General features: G+C 46.1%; 1 long non-coding RNA gene across 1 annotated transcript; it reads left to right on the top strand.

Annotated features, from left to right (window-relative positions):
- Positions 1-140: 140 nt before the first annotated feature.
- On the top strand, positions 141-4,010 carry LOC132243615 (uncharacterized). Its single transcript, XR_009455309.1, has 2 exons — positions 141-1,438; positions 2,566-4,010. It is a non-coding gene; the product is annotated as an uncharacterized LOC132243615 (long non-coding RNA).
- The last annotated feature ends 2,115 nt before the right edge of the window (positions 4,011-6,125 follow it).

The following is a 6,125-nucleotide window of genomic DNA, read 5'->3' on the forward strand; positions in this document are numbered from 1 at the left end:
ATTTGTTGCTGTGAACGCTGACCAGATCACCCAATGCAATTGCAAAGTGACACTTTACGTTTAAATCATCACACAGCTAAGAAGCTCAATCCATTTGACATATATTCACTATTTTATCCCTGCAATGGTACCATGGGCAGTTAAGAGCTATCCCAGCCAGTTTATAGAGGCACAGACACATTCTGGACCACATACTGGGGAAAAAAGTCTCCAGTTTTGTGCACTCCCAGTCACTGGGGAGAGAGAGAGACAGGAAAAGTCTCAGATGGGATGGCATGGATATAATAATGCAGTACTCTAACATGCTGTCTTTCATTCAAGTGCCTTAAAGTCTTTTATAAACACCAGTTGCAAGTAGGTAAGGATCATTATCTCATTTTATAGGTGGGTCAGCTGAGAAGCAGATGCTAGGACCAAAGAAATGGACTGACATCCACACTTGGGAAAAAGTCTCCTAGGATCCATCTCCCATGCCCAGATTGAAAAGTACTATATTTTCTTGCAGACAAGGTTCTTTAGGTGAATATATCTTGCATATATATAATGCAGCCGGGAATACAATACACACCTTGGTTTTGAAAGGTAGATTGGAGTAACGGATAAAACCTTTCCTTAAGGTAAGTAGCTGAGTATCAGCAGCAGGGAGCTGAGCATGCCTTTCTTCAGCTCCCCGTGGATTGCTGCAGATTTTACTTATGGTTTTACCCAGTAAATGACAGAACCTGCTCTTGCCATATTTCTCACATATAAAGCAAACCTATATTTCCAGAAGCGATTTGTGAAGGAAGGGGGTGCATTTTGTATGCAAGAAAATACAGTACTGTCGAGCAGATGGTCACTAAGGAGATTTTAAGCAAACAAGCACTACCCCAAACCAATAGACAGATCCCTTTTGGAAGCGTTTTGAGCAAAGGTTCAGCACAGCGATATTTCACGGTGCTGTTACTCTGCAGAGTTGATCTGGTTGCAGTTCAGTCTCTGGTACAATAGTTACCCAGCCTGTTCAAGTGAAATTCATAATAAGTCTGTGGCTAGCTCTTTCTTTGATAATTTCTATCCCCTCCATTTGTTTATCTCAAGGGCTGAGCTTTGTTCCAGGCTCAAAACCAAAAGTCTTCCTCCCCTGTTCTCTCCTTGACTTGTTGCAGTTGTAAGGAAATAAATCTTTTTCCCTTCCTCTCTGCTGTTTCATGCAATCGCAAACCCCAAGGAAGAAAAATAGATCGCATGCTTAGCTCACCAAATCGTGGATAATACCACGTTTACTTTTGCAGTCCGCCGTTCAAATGAAAATGTGTCCATTCCCCTGGAAGTGTCTTGACTAGCATCGACATCTTAACCAAGAGCATCAGTGCATGATCCCCAATTCTGAAATTCAGACTAGTCCTAGGAAAACGGACCAACAAAACCCATTCCCTCGAGCCAGAATCAACTTCAGGTCAGTAATTGTACATAAACACAGGTGCCCTGCATGGTCTAATAGCAGGGCAGAGCCCTTCCAACCCCTGGGCTCCTGGTTTTGCACCTAACTCCATTGTGACAGCATATTGGCATGATATGAAACTTGTTGATGATCTTGGTGAAAGGAGCTGTGCTTGAGGGAGGAGGGAGAAAATACCCAGCCTAGACCCATTCCCAGTGGAAAAAATAGGAACTATTGGAGTCCACATTTCAGTTGTCACCTGAGCTTGTCAGTCTTACATCAATGACTGCATGGGGATGAAGAGTGAGCTGTGGTTTCATCCCAAGCGATACTCCCTCTAGCACAGAGCTGTTCCATGAGGTCAAGGGACGGCACGAGGGGAGCTCGTGTTGCCTTAGATAACGTTGCAGATCGCTCGTCGTGGTTGGGGTTTTTTTCCATCGGCCTCTCTTCGCTGGCTGTCAAATGCAGTGAGTGCTGTAGTGCGAACCTCCGTTTTATGCATCAATCGGGGCACACGTTACTTCTACACAAGTGTCTTATTCTTCTCCAAAGGGCAGCCTGTTCTACGGAGGGTGCCTTCAAACAAGATGCAACAATTTCATATCAACTGAGATTTTAAACTGATACCATTGAACGAGTACAAACCTCAGGTACACAGTCTGGGCATAAAAATAGGTTTTTTATTTAACGTAGTTATAGGGACAAGTTACTGTGGGGCAAAGGCGGGTAGCTGCCTATGCCATAATAAATGAAAGGTAGCTGCCTATGCCATAGGTAGGTAGCTGCCTGTGCCATAGTAAATGAAAGGTAGCTGCCTATGCCATAGGTAGGTAGCTGCCTATGCCATAGTAAATGCAGGCCAGCCAAATTTACCCTTATTTCTCTGCAGGCTGAGCTGCTACAGGTTGGCTTCTTTGCCATGGGATAAGACCATACACACAGACACGTCCCACAGGGTACATGACCTTCTGGGAAGCCCTGTCCTTTTTGCCTCACTGTCGCTGGTTTGTGCGCCCATGCCCATGCCCATGGGAGCAGGGTGAAGTTCAACCAAAAATAGATGCCCATAAACTGAAATAAGAGTGTTGACATTAGGGTTTGGATGGGTTTAATGACTGATTTAACTCCTCTTGGTGCAGCTTAGATCAACCAGATCCCCAGCTGACATAAACTGACTACATCCATCAGCTGAGCATCTGCCCTTCGGGTTCTTCACCCCTGGGAATAAATTAAGGAGAAAACACATGGAGGACTATGGAGGCACGAGTTGCATTCATCTTGTGGATTAGTTGTTTCATTCCAGCTCTTCACTCAGGAGGGATGAACTGGAGCTTTTTTTTTTTTCTTGTTTAAGTGGTATTTGCACATTCTAAGCAATTTTGACAGTTACTATTGAGGAAAGTGTAATTAGATGCTTTGAAAACTGGAAGAAATTAACTCTGACCACAGACCATCAGTCAGATTATTATTTAATAATACTTCCCAAATGTGCAAAGTACTTAGTTTTAGAATAACAGGAAAAAAAGAATAACTTTCTACTGAGGGCTAAAATGTTGCCCAGAAGAAACATGAATCATCAGTGTCCTTCCTTCCAAGGGCGATAAAGGAAGCGACCAGTTTCTCCCACTTTGCCCATTTCACGGGGCTTGGCATCAGGAGGCAATCCACTCCACCCTTCCGCCCAGGCCGATAACGAGCCTTGCTGCTATTAGCGCTGCTAAAGAGACACAGACGGTGCCTCTTTGCTCGGAAATTTGTCATGAACCTTAAATCTCGTCTCGCTTTCACGGCTGGAAAGCAGTTAACGGTAAGAAGCAGGCCCGAGGTGCCAGACCTGGGTAACAGAAGAGGTCCTGCCGTTTCCAACATGCCACGGAAACCACTAAGAAATTGCTGTTTTCCTTCTTCTACAGCACCGGCCAGGCTTGTTGACTCACTTGTAGCTACAGGAGGCCTGGCTAGAAAGAGATCATTGTGATTCCTCTCTGTTTCTTTCCTCACTACAAAAGAGTCCATTCATAGGGGCTAATTTTGAAAGGAGGGCAAGGGATATCGCTCCCATGAACTGGATCTGAACACTTCAACCACAATTTAGGAGGCCAGAGCCAGGCCTCTGAGGCCCTGTTCAACCTGGTGAAAGACTTTTTTTTTTAATTGAATGGAAGCATGGATTTGATTCTGAACAGAAAGGATCTTTCCTGACACATTTCAAAATGGTTAGGATGCCAAAGCATGTCTTTGGAGCGAGAGCTCGGGCCTATGAAAACAGGAACAAAACGATATTATTCTCCAGGCCAATGGGCATTCGCATTTCACTCGGGGGTGAGCAAAATTACCGTGCCTCTGAAATGGCGAGACGCTGACTTCTTTCCAAGATTGCAAGAAGATGGGCCCTTTCTTTCTTTCTTTCTTTCAAAAAAAAAAAAGAAAAAATGAATACGTGATCCCTGATTCATATAACCGCTAGTCTTTGTGGAGCACAACTGGGAATGTCTGTGTGTGGGAAGATCTACAATGTAATTGCTTTCAGCAGAATATCACTGCACTATGTAATTAAAATATAAGAGGTTGCCAGTTTCAAAAATTTTAAGTGATTTCATCTGCATTCGGGTGATTACGTCCCTCTGAGCTGCTTACTCTAAAATGATACTTCTATTTTCAGTGCACAAAATGGTTCCCAGGGAAGGAGGGGCGGGGGGAAGCAAAAAAGATGTTATAGTTTTGCTAGAAACAGGCAGTTGCAGTGTCCAGGAATCCATCTCGAGATTAATGCACAGGCGGTGCACGGCTGAATGTGCGCATCGCTTTGCTGGGAGCACCGTTGATGAAAGCAATGCCCAATTTCAGAGATGGAGCGGAGGGCTGAGAGAAAGAGAGGAAAGGAGGGGCGGGGGGGGGAACAAAAGACCAACAGAAAAATCTGACACCTCCTAAATCAGAGTGACAATTTCAGCACAGTGTTTACATACGGTGGTAAAAATAAATTGTCTGAGACTGATTGTACGCACATGTCACTTGCTCCGCAACGTGGATTTCCTCGGGTATCGGAAACTTAATCCGAGGAAACACATGACAATTAAAATCAATATCAGCATCAAAGGGACAGAGTCGGCAACACGGTTATTTTCTTTGGGGGTTGGAAGAAGTGAAAGCAGCGATCGGGAAGGGTTGCGGGGCTGAAAGGCGTGCCTCTAGCACGCGCGTGCACGCACACACGCACGTGCCCCGCTGGGAGAATCGTTTCTGAGGCAGCCGCTGAATAGGAACAAGAACAAAAGTGGTTTATTCTGCCCCTGGCCTTTGCAAAAAGACACTTGAAAGGCTTTGCCCAAGTACAGCATCCCAGAGGCAGAGCTGGCTCGGTCCATGCCCTCGATGGTACCAATGCTTGGGGCAATGGCAGTGGTTGGGCAGCTGCTGTTTTCGTGGCTTCTCTAAGCAGGCGAAGGGCTGATGCCGCCTCTGCCCTTGCTGTCTTGTTTGGTATATATGGTCTTCAGGGCAGGAGGAGCCCCTTAATACGGTGTTTGCACAAGGCCTATTCCCTACACAATAGCCATCTCAGGGGCATCCTCTTAGTGCTGCTGCATTGCAGATCCTTGTAGGTGAACATTATTAGCCCAGTTTCCAGGCAAGAAATGGAAGTGTTACATCTGAGAGCAAAACCAAAGTCCTCCAAACCTCAGTCCTGGGTGTTAGCCGCAGAACTCGCTCTCTTTCCCATCCTTTCATAAAGGCCTGGGTGTTTCAACAGGTTAAAAACTTGTGGAGACACCGTTAAGTCTTTCAGTCAGCTCAGCACGGGACCTTCGAGGGGACCCCAAAGATATCGATATCCTGCATTTCCAGCTGCCTTCCCTGACAGATGCTGGATGAGGCCTTTCATTTGTGAAGAAAAGCAGCCTTCTCTGAAATCGAAGGTATGCCTTCTTCCCTGGGGAATGAGTCCCCCTCGCAACTCGCGGGCTGGATCGCTCCCTGCGGTGGCACTGAACCCGATCCCGAAAGCGGCAATTTTGGGTAGAATTAATCTGTCCCAAAAGCTTTTATTTCTTAAACTGTCCCTTGCTTTGGGCTATTATTTAGCGACGGTTGCTCTGTGTCCTCCTGCAGCTACTCTCCAGAGAGAGTCCGGCCCCTTGTTTAAAGAGCTGCACATGACAACATAATGGAAGGGTAGGGATCATTAAAAAAAAGCTGGCAGGGAAATGGATGTGACCACGTATCATTATCTCGAGTAGAGTTCGGGCATATGCGCTTGTTTTAGCCAATTACTCTACCTGAAACTGCAGTGGGGGCTGCGTTTTAAGAAACGTTGAGCCTCCCTAGCAGCAATTAAAACCATTGCTCAGCACTTTTGAAGAAGCATCATGTCCTTTGAGTCCTCCTGGAGAAGAGTTTTGAGCCAGAGGGTGAAGTTACATGTGACACAGCACAGACAATCTGTGGGATGTTAAACGGTGTTAAATCCCGAACATCCTGAGAACGTTTGCACCTTAAGGGTTAATACCGTTTCTTGCCTGCACAGCTCTGACTTGCCACTAGAGGGCTGGTGAGCAGGGGCATGGCTAGGGGGCGCTATCCCTGCTCTGGGTGGGAAGCGGGGCTGGGAGTGGTGCATTCTGGGATGCTGGAGGACTGCAGATTGCTCATTTGATTGCAGTGGAGCAGACTGAAGTTACCCTAACACGAGCTAGGT

This window comes from Alligator mississippiensis, chromosome 10, assembly GCF_030867095.1.
Source record: "Alligator mississippiensis isolate rAllMis1 chromosome 10, rAllMis1, whole genome shotgun sequence".
In the NCBI taxonomy this organism is placed as follows: Eukaryota; Metazoa; Chordata; order Crocodylia; family Alligatoridae; genus Alligator; species Alligator mississippiensis.